Here is a 14,786-nt window from a genome sequence, read left to right on the forward strand (position 1 = left end):
ATGATGGTTCATTGAACATTTGATAAGTGTATTGCTGATATAATTTGAAATAGTGGTTGAATTCAAAATTGAAATTAAGGCATGCCTAAATAAAGATGCACCCCACGTTTTTCGTTTTAGATGTTCTAAAATATTTTAACTGAAATACAAAAGACCAAGAGAATGAAAGCAAACAGAGATCAGTAGCTGCCGAAAAATTATTTTCTACTTCTAAGTCCACATGAAAAATGTGGTCTTTAAAAATTTTTTGTATACATTTTATTTAAATATATTGAGTGACAATCTTTAATTTATTTTGAGGCATTGTTATTCATAGTTTAGTATAAATGTACTATGAATGACAAATTGGTATATAAACTTGTTGCCTTTAGCATGTATTAGGTTCCAATAAATTGAATGTTTTTGGTACAGAGGCATCAAGTGTTGCAATACATTGTACATAGCTAGCAGCTTATCTAATTCTTATAAGGCTATAAGTAGTCTTTAACTATTTGACTATTTGTTATACCATCAACCGGGGCTACTCGGAACGATTTCAAACATTTTTCATTCATAACTTCTTACCATGAAACATTTCATAAACAAGTTTAGGCTCATTTCAAAGCTCTTTGCAAGGGCTATCATGTGGTTTCTCCAAAAAAGTTCCATATGCTATTTGTAAGGTGCTAGAAGCAAAAAAAAAAGAGTATCCCGAGTAGCCCCGTTGAACTGGGCTACTTGGGACACATGGAATAAAACTTCATTTTAAAACATTTGAAACATGCAGAGTGTGCTCATTCATTACTAACAGTACTCTGAAGTCCTCCTCTTTCATTGTAGATGATGTAGAGATAGAATAAATGACATTTTCTGTGATTTTTACTTGTTTTTCCTTTATTGATACGATATTACCATAAACATTAATTACCGTCAACTGGGGTGACTTCAGCGTGTTTATTTTGTTTTGGCTTGTAATTTACAGTAATGCCGTCCTTACAGGACGGCTTGTAATTTCACACCATTTTAATTGGGTTAAGTGAATTTACTATAAAAAATATAACTCAGTACTCACTGCAGTGAGTGACAGAGCGCGCATTTTCTCGTCAATGAAAACTTGAGGTCATGGACGGACGGAGAAACGGACAGACAAAAGGACATAGCGAGCACAATAGTGCATTTTTCCATAAATGAGAAAATGCACTAAAATGATTGTGAAAAACATACCTGAAACAGAAAGGAATGTTTCAGTGATAACCATAATATGCTTTGGAGAAATTAATCATAGTCATAGTTTAGGTCATTTACTTTTCATTCAATGATGCCTGGTGCACAATTCTAAATATGACATTCTATGCACAATTTTGTGATGACCAATGATGCACTAATTTTTCAATAAGTGAACATTTTTCGCTCAGCAAGGTAAATGTAATCAATATTCTTTGCTTTTAATCAATGTTTTTCTTAACTGGAGCCTATGCTAACTGAGGTTCTACTGTAAATGCGATTTTCGGGGTGTCCCGAATAGCTGGGAATACATCCCGAATGGGGGTGTCCCAAATAGGGGGGGGGGTGTCCCAAGTAGCCCCAATGTGCGGAAATGACTGCCATTTTTTTGGAATGAGATAGGCAAAATCTATCAATTACGTTTTCAAGCCAACATCTGGGTGCAACTTTCATGTAAGTAACATTTTTCAACACGGTAAATATTTTTTTTACTACAGACCTTAGCAGAAGTAACTTTTTAAAATATCTTTTTTCACCACTTTTTTCAGGAATTTTTCATAGCTAGTGAATGTGGTATTTTTGAACTTCCTTTATACTACATAGATAGGAAAAATGTTGACGTTTACACCACTACATTTATTTTGCAATATTCCAATTAGTTTTGCTACTAAAACAGTTTTACGCCATGTCGGAGGACTGTCCTGAGTTACCCCGCCCGTCCCGAGTAGCCCCGGTTGACGGTATATAGATTACAATTTACAATTTAAATGTGTTAGCTAGCTTATACAGGGTGAGGCAAAACCAATTGAGCAGTTTTGAGGCAAAATAAAAGAGTAATGGAGGCAACATACCATTTAAAATACTTATGTTTTGAAAACCATATCAGGAAGATGGTGTCTGTTAGCTGCATCACACTATTGGAGTCATTCTCGGAAGTTTCCTACAGCACATTCACATATGGCAAGGTATGGCCATAACCTCTGCTGCACATGGAGTGACATTTGGGCTGTGTGAGCTGTAGCCTCATCCTGCTGGAACCACATGTCTTCCAATGATTCATTTTCAACAATGTTTTCCATCCTGGGCTTCAAGAAATTTTGCAAAATTGCAGCATAGCGATCAGAATTCACTGTAACGGTTACTCCCTCCTCCGAGAATGACTCCAACAGTGTGTTGCAGCTAATGACCACCATCATCCAGATATTGATTTCAAAACATAAGTACCGGTATTCTAAATAGTATGCTATGCTAACCTCTAGGAAAATAAACTTTCTTCTTTATGTACCTCCATTACTCTTTTATTTTGCCTCAAAACTGCTCAATCAGTTCTGTCCCACCCAGTATATTGAGCGGTTGAGATTGTATTGACTTTTTAGGCAATTAGAAAGATTTTTCACCCTAACACGAGTATTCTAATTAAAATATTTAATTTCAATCTTTAAATATGTGAATTCAAAACTAGAAACGAAACAATTACAATTATAAAACTATATAATATATAATTAAATGCAGTGAATGGAAATAAAATGTTTGAATTATGCACATGTTTATTTCAAACAGTGTTAGCTTTTCTCTTAACTAAAGTCCAGTTTCAAGTCGTTTGAGGTTTGTTAGGTTATCGTTCATTTTATGTTTAGTATTGGTTTATTGGTCTCAATTAAATGGGAACAGTGCAGTCAGTCACTCAGTCACTACTAGTTGGTGTGTTTAGAGGGTAGAGTCTGGTAGATTTATAGGACATAAAACTAGTAGATCTATTGATAGTGACGTCACTGACGTGTGCACTGTGCTATAAGGCTATCAGCTACCTATCTCAGTATCTGTTGTGTGACTCTTCAATGTTTAGAATATCTGCATTACTGAAGTGTTTTTGTATATTGAAGCCAGTTAAATGGTCAATATTCAGCTTGTTACCTTGCTACATACAAACTTTACAAAGCTAATGAATAGACGTAACAATAATTGTTTACCCAAAAATCCCAAAGTGGTAAACACCACCTTGGCCTGTTGGGTCATTATTGAAGGCAATAAGTGCCCTTTTTACAACACTTCTCTTTAACTTCACTTCTTGTTTGTTTGTTTGTCTGTCTGTCTGTCTGCTACAAATCTTATAATCAATATTTAACACACTTCTACCTGTCCATTCGATCTGAAATTTGGCACACTTGCATAAAGTCAGAGACAATGCATGAATCAATTGACAGAATAAATAATTTTGAAAATTTACAAAATTTTGATATCTTAAAAAGAAATTGTTTTGAAAAATAGTTTTTTTCCAATATTTGAAAATACAATTAGAAATTCATGGTACATGTGTAACATCCAAGACACTGGATTGTTCAGAAGTGTTGTCTTTAAAAAGTAATTTTTAAACATATTTTATCCATCCAAGCATCCATTATAGACTCCTGCGTTTGGGATTTTTTTTTCAACCGAGACAAGACGAGACAACAGGCTCTGTCCCGGTTCGCAATAAAAACCAGGACAATTTTCAGCCCTCCGTAGGAATTCCGGGATGATACCGAGACAAGACAAGACATCCCGGTTAAAATAGGTACCTTAAAATTTCCCGGAATTTATAGCCATTTTAACGCGACATAACGAGACGAATCAATTATAATTATTGATGTGGTGTAAACATTGGCTTACCATCATACATTTATACAGAGCTGGGCAGCGCTACTTTGAAATGTAGCGGCCGCTACCGCTACATGCTCTAAATGTAGCGGGCGCTACAGCTACCGCTACAATTGCTTAAATGTAGCGCTGCTACCGCTACATGGAGCGCGCTACTGCCCGACCACCTCTGGTAACAACAAACATGTTGACGCTAGTAACAGGCTGATGTTGACAACCTTACACCAAAATCTTTTGTACAGTTTTATTGTGTAATTTATATTATGTATGTAATTCATGCTGGTTTTTAAATAATATTTAATACTATTAAGTAAAATCTATAGGCTTTATTTATAAATGTAGCGGTAGCGCTGTAGTGGCAAAACCTTGTATTGCTACTTTAATATGTAGCGGGCGCTTCCGCTACCGCTACAATTGCTTAAATGTGGCGCCGCTACTGAAAATGTAGCGGCCGCTACATGTAGCGCGCTGCTGCCCACCTCTGCATTTATATAATAACTTGAGACGTATCCTTTTACTATTCTGATTGGAGCTTGGCAATTTAAATGATTTTTGCTACGAATAGATGTTGTGGTTTAATATGGTACTTAATCTTGATAGGCAAATGAAAATGGAAAAACATGTTTTTTTCAAAAATTGTGTTCTATGATGGTTTGGAGGAGGCCATATTAGCTGTAGCTGGTCACATTGGCTGACTGGACAGACTTTGATTTGCCTCCAGCTCATTCACAGAATCAGATTCATCGATCTTGCCTTAAGCTTTAAGCAATATCTGTCAACAAAAAGTTTTTGAAGAGAAATATCAACAACATTTTAAAACTACAAAACTCAAGTTGGAAAAAATATAATAGTTCGATCTTCAAAAAAGAACTCAAAATATCTATGTGTATCCTTTCTAAATAACGTTAAACATGCCCAAGTGTCTGATAACAATTCAGGAAACAGCGCAATTGTGAAGATTTCCTGGAGGCGTAGCGCAAAATTTTACTAAAGGCAGAGATAATCTAAAACTAGCTTTAGTATTATTAGGAATGTCTTACCAGGACTCCACTCCACTGTCTGCTAATTGGTCAACTAATCTAGAGTCTAGACACTGTGTCCCTACTCCCTATGCGCTCCATGGTGCCTGAACTTGTTTCGAACGCGTAATAAACTCAACTCGTTCTCGTACGGTTCCCATAAGTGCCATCAAAGCCTTAGTTAAGACTTAAGAGTAACATTTTTTACTCAATACTCAGCCATGCATACATCGACAGGTTGCGGTGTTTGTCGGACCACTAATTAACTGCCATGTCAGTTAGTCAGACAAATTTTGCTAAATCTGCAATCAACTCAATTTAACTGGTAACTGTCTATGGCCCTATTAGCAATAAAAGGCTAACTTGCCATTCTTCAACCCATGTTTTCGGAATGATTTGTATCATAATCAAAAAACTTGTTTTGTCCTGAATAATTAAGACAAATCTTGTTTTGTCTCGTTTCAAATCTGTCCGTCTTGTCCCTGTTCATAATTTACCGGGACACAAGTTTTAAAGTCCGGGACAAATTATACCCTCTGTCCCATTATTTTTTTCCTAGAATTTTCTCATCTCGTTTTGTCTGTCCCGGTTCATTTTGAGGAAATTATTTCGAGACGCAGGAGTCTAATCCATTATGATTCATATACTGTTATTGTTAGTAGGTAGGCTAATTGCAACATAAAAGATAACCTTTCAAAATGAAAAAAAAAATCAAATAAATAAATAAAACATTAAAAAAATAAAAAAATCAGTGATATTTTTTAAATCAAAAAAAGCACCAACCCTGGGTTCCACTGTAAATGCATTTCTAGGGGTGTCCTTTTATGACTCCTTTAACCTTTATTACCCCCATCACCCATGGGCCCCGTCCCCCTCAGGCCCCTCCTCCTCCTCCTGCAGAAATGATTGCAATTTTTTTTTGGTGGGGGGGAGCTAGGGGGAATTGGGGAAAGAGATAAGTACATTATTTTAATTTAATACTTGGTTGAATACCCTTTATTCAGCTCAACAAACACCAGTCTATTTCTATACGTCTTGATCAATGATTTGCAGATGCTGACTGGTATTTTATACCATTCTTCTTGGCACACCACCTTAAGATTCTCAATGCTTGTTGGGGACCTTTTCTTAATTTGAATCTTCAAATACCGCCACAAATTTTCAATCGGATTTAAGTCCGGCGACTGGCTTGGCCATTCCATAACATGTACATTTCAATCAGCCAACCATTTCTTTGTGGATCTTGCAGTATGCTTAGGATCATTATCCTGCTGGAAAATCCAATCACCAGGTAGCTCTAGTTTCTCAACAGAAGTCGTCAAATTGTTTTCCAGGATGCTCTGGTAGTTTGCAGCATTCATCCTACCATCTATAAGTGATATGTTACCAACACCTTTTGCGGAGAAACAGCCCCAGATCATGATGTTGCCACCACCAAACTTTACACACCAAACTCACCGTCTTTCCTCCACACATGGTGACGATAATTTCGACCGAAAAGCTCAATTTTTGTTTCGTCTGTCCAAAGAACCTTTTTCCCAAAAAGCATAGTCTTTGTCCTTATGCTCCTTGACAAATTTCAGCCTGGCATCTCGATGTTGTTTCATTAGGAGTGGGGTCTTTCTTGGGGTCAATGGGGTGCATGATTTTAATTAGTTTCTGTGAAGTTCATTGCTTATCGTTCGTTTGGTTACTTGAATTTCTGAGGTACTCTGGTGACTTTGCAACTCTCCTCGAGTAATCTGTGGATTTTCTTGGATTTTTCGTCCCAATAATCTAGCAGATAAGCATCTGCAAATCATTGGTCGAGATGTATAGAATTTAGAAATAGACTGGTGTCTGTTGAGCTGAATGAAGGGTATTCAACCAAGTATTAAATTAAAATAATGCGGATTTATTGTTATGTACGAATACTTTTTTCACCCCGAAAAGTGAACATGTTGCATTGTTTTTTGTTGCATTGAGATTTAATTTCTTTTGATAGTATTTTTGAATAGTACTATGCGTCTCTATACATAATTTAAATCACTTTTCCTGGTAAGTTTGTGTACTTACATACATTAAAATACAATTTTTCAAGTGTACCTAGCCTACGAATATTTAATTCCCCCCACTGTAGGTATGTATGATTTGATTTATAAACTAGGCTACCTAACTTTATGGCTTATGCTAATTGCTATAGTAGGAGTTCATAGGCTAGAATAGCTAGATAGTAAAAATAATGAACTTCAAATCACTATTTTTAGGTTTGCAATATTTTGATTAGTTTAGCTGCTACAACACTTTTACAAAATGTTGGACGCCTTTCCCGATTTACCGCGCCCGTCCTTTTTACCCCGTTTGACGGTAGGTATTAGTACTAGTAGCTACTAGTATTAGTAGACTAGTAGCTAGGTAGGTAGGCTAGCTAGGCCTACCTATTCATAATCATATAGGTAGTTGATGATCCTGATCATGCTTCGATTGACTTATTGCTTAAACACGAAAGCGAAGCCTACACATTTTTTCTGGTGCATCTGGCAGAAATGATTTGAATTTAAGATATTTCACATTACTTGCAAGTTGCAACAGCGTTTTATTAATTAAACCTGGCCTGCTTGGCCACCACCGGTGCGCATCCTGAATTATGTCTTTTCACGTGTTCGATTGACACAGCCGTGCGGATGACGCAAGCTAACGGGTCAAATTGGTCAACTAGCAGTTGGAGTCTTGGAGAAAGTGTGTTTCTCGGATCACGGGCAAAGAAGCTGACGCAAGAGAACATGGTTGAATTAATACATAATTCAACCATGATCTTAACTACCTATCATAACCTTACCACGCATAATTTTTCGAATGGTTTGTTTTAATAAAAAACCAAATAGTTTTTGTACTAATGTACGTATGATTTTGATTCTATTTATTGAATTCAAGGGCTATCAATATTTGGGGCCTAGATCTTCTCTTGCATGGTTAAATCACCCATGGTTAAGATCTTTTAGATTAGACTATTTGCTAACTCGATCGACAATTCTACGGACTCGCCAGCGGACTCGCCTGCGGACTCGCGCAACTGGGCCGCTCATAATTCCTTCAATACTTTACGGATTTGCATGAATTTTGGAATGTGAGTATTAATTATCGATACGCTGCCGCAGGAATTATTACAGATTTTTGCATGAATTATTTCCTAACCTAACCTAACCTAACTTAACCTAACCTAACCTAACCTAACCCAATAATAAGTCATGTAAAAATCTGTAATAATTCCTGCGGCAGCGTATCGATAATTAATACTCACATTCCAAAATTCATGCAGATCCGTTAAATATTTAAGGAATTATGAGCGGCCCAGTTGTTTAAAAATACTATTATTGGTTTTAATTAAAAAATAATTCATGCAAAATTCTGTAATAATTCCTGCGGCAGCGTATCGATAATTAATACTCACATTCCAAAATTCATGCAGATCCATTAAGTATTGAAGGAATTATGAGCGGCCCAGTTGCAAGTTGCTTAAAAAATACGTTTATTGGTTTTAATTAAAAAATAATTCATGTAAAAATCTGCAATAATTCCTGCGGCAGCGTATCGATAATTAATACACATATTCCAAAATTCATACAGATCCGTTAAGTATTGAAGGAATTATGAGCGGCCCAGTTGCGCGAGTCCGCAGGCGAGTCCGCAGGCGGGTCCGTAAAATTGTCGATTGAGTTATTTGCTATTAAACCTTAATGATCTAACTTCAAACATATCTAACGTAGCAATTAACCTATATCAAAACCTTTCCTAATCTTATTTAACCTAATTTTTCAAAGTTTTGTTTGAATTAAAAATGAAAAATTGCTGAATCTGTAATAATCCCTATCGCGGTGCATCAGGATTCCATGTAGATCCGTTCAGAATGAGGAACTTTGAAGCTCTAGCTCTCTCATAGTCTAAAGTCACATTTTGCGTTCGAGTTCGCAGTTCGCTGACGAGCTCGCACTGAGCGCGGAGAAGAAACGATGCCATTGAGCACCGTCAGAGCTGCTGGCATCTAGGCTCGGTTAAAGTTATTTATGTTATTAGACCAGAAGATAATTTGATTCGACAGAAAAAACACGATATAATCAATTAAAAACGCGAAGAGTCTCAACAATTCATACAAATTATGAACCATATACATTGTCGTGGCGCACACGTCGCCGCAATCTATACGTTGCTACCACTTCATAAAAGCCTTATATGTGATCGTCTAGTTCGGTAGTACACTAACTTCGTTGCGGAGGATAAAAAACAAGACAGTAATTTTCGCCGTTAAATTCATAGACTTTACACTGTGTACATGCGACTTCCACCAATGGCTTCCACTGAATAGTGATTTTGGTATGTTAGCAGTCTTTTGCTTTGGTCTATTTTGCTCGGAATAGTTTTAGGGCATGAACGGTTTCGATAAATTCTGATGATTTAGATAGACAGATCAATGGGACGGATGATTATGATATTTTTATCTTCATGTTGCAGTGTTTTGATATAAAAAATCCCATTGAATCTCCCTACTAGGGAAAATCTACGTTCGGTTTAACGGCTCTGTTAAAATATTTCAGTGACAGAGAAATATCTCTCTAACTACTGTTCGAATTTCAATTGGTCATCATTAGCAATAGTTTAATATTGCTAATAATAATTTAAACATTATATTAATAAATATTATTGTTAAACATTATTACTACTATTAAATTAAATAGTTTAAATTACGCCCATTAGATCATATGTCAATTGAAATAAATACATTGAAATTTAAATGAATAAACTTCGATTAAAATAAATAAATTTTCATTGACCTTCGTTGCCAATAGTTTAGTATTACCCCCGTTCAATTACCGTTAGACTTTAATTAAGGTCGTTAGTGTCTTACAGTAAATGTCAAATCTATCGGAGCTCATTTGTGGCATGTTTTTAAGTTCCAGTTATTCTGAGGATTATTTAGTTATTCTAGGGCATAGTTAGTTAATATACTGGAATCTCCAGTGAATGCACTTGGAATTGTTTGCTTCTCAAGCTAATTTTTTTTGTGGTATGTGCTTTATATTATCTATATCCTGTGCTAAAATTACTGATATCGTCAACCGATAATTACCGATACCGTCAATAATCCGTCAACCCGATGTTGAGTTGAGGAAAACCAAAAAAGAAATAAAAAATAATTCAATTGCATTTCTTCCGATCGAGTACATTGACTAAAATTTCCATTAGTTACGTATTTTTCTTGCTGTTCTATTGAAGCAATCTTTGTTGTGCCGACTCTGCTAACAGATAGCCAGTCCCTGGCTATGTTTTATTCAAGATCCTACGTCTGACGAAGAAAATAGAAGCGTTTAATTTAATAATGTCCAGCATCCTCAATAAATTGTAACTTACATAAACATATTAAGTCTATTGGTAAGGAAATAATGTAAAGATAACATTACGTTGTTTAAAAACATATATATCAATAGATTAACGTAAAGATTCGAATGATTGCGTTCTTTAGGTTAGTGATGCGTGTTAAAGAGGCTGCATGGACTCTTGAATTCGGGATTATACATGGACTATTATATGGGAACGAGCTCAGTATTTCAGACGGCCGGTTGGTAGATCTCTGCTGAGGTGAACAAATTTGTTGCTATCCGTTTCAAGAATTTTTTCTGCGATAGAAATATTTCTAGTAACGGAGCTTGGTCCGTGTGTTTGATGTCTCCTGTTTACAATTCGTTTGCTGACTTCACGAAGCTCCCGCGCCAATCTTCAGAACAGACTTTGAAGGCCAAATCTGCAAAGTAAAGACTCAACAATTCATCGAACACACAAAACTCGGGCTTTTCAAGATTTTATTTATGTTAACAAGAAGCACAAACTGAATGTCTTAACTGAAATTACTTTGCGACGACCAACAACCGTCAACAACTCTGACGGAATTTGGAATAGATATCATCTGACGAACTATTTCTAAAATATGTTTTTGTTTATCTACAACGTGTGTTAGCCGTCGACCAAAATGGGATAGATTCCTTTTGAGCGGCAACGTAATTTCGCACTTGCTTGCGTAATGGACGATTTAAATCATGGTTTATTCGGTCATGTTTTTGGTTTTCCCGCTGCACGTTATCGTTTTATTATGAACAATCCTCCAGGTAATGGGCGAGCGAGGTAATAATGACATAATGCATAATAAAGATGAACTATAACAGAAGTACTGTAGTTAAATTAACCCTCAAGATCTACCCACATGCCATCCATGTGACAAGCTTGGCGATGGGTTTTTAAGTATCGTGTTCTTCTCAGTCGATGTTCAATAAATTGGCAAGACGAATCCTGCTTTCCATCACAGCTCAAAAGTCCACCAGTGTAATTGTTAAATTCGCTGCAACATCGCCAAAAATATGCTTATATAGTAGCTTTCATTTTCAAAATTGTAAAGATGTTGCACATGATTATTGCATTTGGAATTATTTATTAATAAAACATTAAATTGAAATTAATTGTAGATTATATAGACGAGCTTTGCTCTACGGACGACAGCGCCGGCCGCGGCCTTCCGACGGGGAGGGATACCGACTTTCCGCGGTATCCCTCCCCCCCCGCCATGATGGTATATTTCCACCATGTTAGGACCCCTCCACCTCCACCATGTTGGTCCCCCTCACCATTAAGGCATCCCCACCCCCATGTTAGTACCTTCCACCACCATGTAGGGACCCCCCTCCACCATGTTGGTATTCCCCCACCACCACATAGGTGGTGTCCTCTGGCGCGCATCCCCTATAAAATATACGAAGATCGCCATCTTTACCTTGATCACAAATTCATGTTTTATATTTAAAGTAATCAGCCATGTTTTTAGTTTACCCGATTACAAGTTCCCAAAGTATAACATAGCTTTACTCGGTCATTATACTGCGTGTTCATCAAGGCTTCTCAGAGGCTGAATATAGGAAAATAAATTGTACTTCAACAGTGAATGAGTTTTTAATGTCTATCAAATATCCTTATATTTGAGGGAAACTTTTGATCATAGAAAAACTTGCCGTAAAATAATTTTCACTTAATAATCTAACTTAGCTTTAGTAAAATTTAATTTGCATCCGATAAACAAAACACCTTCCTGACATGGACATGTGCGTGTTCTCTTTCCGAACTTCTAATAATTCTATTAAGGAAAAGGAGCGCCTACGGGGGAACTGAAGACAAAACTTGCAAGTCACACCTCGAGAGCTTCTCTGGATACTACAGTGCTCTCGCGGGATTCATTCGGGCATTTGACAGAACCAAACTTCATGGATCCCACCCTACCGCCTACCGGTTTGCTGTAGCCTCATCTGTGGAGCACTGATGGAGACCTAAAGCTCACTACGCCAGCCGCCCTGAGGACCGTCGACTTCCACCCACTCCATGCGACGGTGTGACCCATCCTAAGCCAGGCCGATCCTCAATCCATACACCGTAAGTCCGGAGGAAAGTACGTGCATTTCTGTGTCGGAAGGTGTTTGGTGAGGATCCTAAGCCGCTTCACGGCCTGTTCTTATAATAAAGACGATGTGCCTTATTTAGTTACATTAAAGCAAATGATAATTGATAACGTACTAATAATTGAATTAACTGATGGCAACAATTTTAATGGATTGAATTGATAAATGGATTGAAAATAAGGGGTTCTAGTCATACTGGCGCTAGAAACTCTTCCCTATGTTATATGACTGTAATTGATTAATTTTTCCCAATTGCTATTCCATACACCAGCGACGTGATGACGTGACTCTGACGTCATCCGTCATCAGGCACTTCGTTGAACGAATTTGGCGGGATTGGCGCGTTTACTCTTTCATCTCAAGACTCGAACGAACAGCAGCGAAACATGGCCGAAAATCCTTCAATAAACTGATTTTCTTTGTCTCGAATTTTCATGTCCCGCCATAAGTTTTTCGTTAATGTCTGCGTTATGCTTGTTACTTGAATGAGGAGGGTGTCTAAAACAGACGCTATCATATTATATTACTATGTGATTATTGATACTTGAACAGTCCCTTTTTTCACAAAAAGGAAGTATTCAAATTGATAAATTATTGATATAATATAACAAACACAGTTGCGAGCTCGCATTCCGTGCTAAGCTGTCGAATCGCCGGCATCATGGGCTGATTTTGGTTAGTTTGCAGGACGCTTGAGCACCGCTCGTCACTCGTGCTTCGTTCGCCGTCAGCTGTGACTTGCTTGATGGCTATAGATGCCAATTATATTTATAATTATCATTTTCTACACATGGCGGTGGTTGTTGATGTCAATTATATTTACAATTATCATCTTAAACACATATGGCGGTGGCTGTAGATGTTAATTATATTTATAGAAATATTATCATCTTCTATACACATGGCTGGGCTACCCTATAATACGCCGGACTACATAGTCTGGTGAACCTGCTACCCCGGGTTACAAAGTCTGTTATACCTGCTACACTTGGTAGCTCTTCTGAACCTGCTACAATTGGTAGCTAAATCTTCTGAACCTGCTACACTTGGTTGCTCAAACTTCTGAACCTGCTACACTTGGTAGCTCAATCTTCTGAACCTGCTACGCCGGGTTACTATGTCTGGCAAAACTATTTCTTAAGGTTTCGAAATATGTACAATTTCGTCAACAATATGAAGTTAAACTCAAAAATAACTTAAATAACTATTCAATTGCAAAATTGTATCTTATTTCGACACCGTTTTTTGATGTGCCCTCAACCTCCATTTGTACGAGGGCACATTATAACCACATCGTCTTGCGACATCGTCTCACCACATCATCTTAAGTAATACGAAATGTTACCGTCCAATAACATCTCATTACGTCATGCACGAGTTGTGATTTATATAATTTCATGCAACAGCGACATTCTTTCGATTAATTTATGTAGTAAAGCGAAGCAGGAGTACAATTTAAGTTCAAAGTCAGTGTAATTTAAGATCAAAGTATAAGCTTACTTTTTTACGGGTTGCTAGACCGTCCTCATGCACCCTCCCTCAAACAGAGCTCAAGTCAAACAGACGCTTCAAATTAAACAAAAGCTGAGATGAAACTCGCGATCATCCTTTAAGATCCACGAGGCATCCGCAGGAGGGGGTGGGGGGTATGGGTGCTCGAAGGGAGTGGCAGGCCAGAATTATACAGGAGACTAAAAAAAAAAAAAGAAAACCGAGGTAACAGGCAATTCGGGAATTAAAAATGTCTAGTTTTCATTCCGAAAGCAAGGTACGCAAGATTGGAAATAACAATGACAAGCAATATTGAAGATAACAATAAAAGACGACCGAATATCATTAAACAGAAGCCAAGGGAATACATTATTCGAAAGGCCAAGGCAAAGATCAAAGACACGACTCAGAAGATCATGAGAAAGCATGACGCCTAAGACCAAGAAAAGAATGATTTAGAAGACCAAATGGAGGCATGACTCAGAAAATCAAGCAGGCACGATTCAGAAGACTATGAGACGCATGACTTCTGGTATGGTTTGGAAGACCAAAGAAAGCATGACTTGGAATATCGTAGGTGTAAGAAAATCGGGACATATGCTATAAACGAGCAAGGGTGAGGATATACTCCATGTAGACGATAGCGGCGCAGATGAAACCAGACTCGCTGCACCGTAGGTGCATGGGTAGCGCTCGATAAGGGAAACACCAGAACGTATAACTTCAAAGCTTTATTGTAGAAGACGTCACGGCAAGGTTCTTATGACAGCTTAAACTTAAATATCTTACATCATAACAATCCGTATTTCCGTACCTATTATGATAACACTCAAATGAGTACTGTATCTTATGTACACCATAATATACGTTTTATTATTGGTTTCTTTATCGGTAAGCGATGTTGAATTACGATTTTTCGCATTGTATATGTAAAAGCATTACTGCCCTTTGCAATACAAGAAGA

Source organism: Hyalella azteca, unplaced genomic scaffold (assembly GCF_000764305.2).
Source record: "Hyalella azteca isolate HAZT.00-mixed unplaced genomic scaffold, Hazt_2.0.2 contig12444, whole genome shotgun sequence".
Lineage (NCBI taxonomy): Eukaryota > Metazoa > Arthropoda > Malacostraca > Amphipoda > Hyalellidae > Hyalella > Hyalella azteca.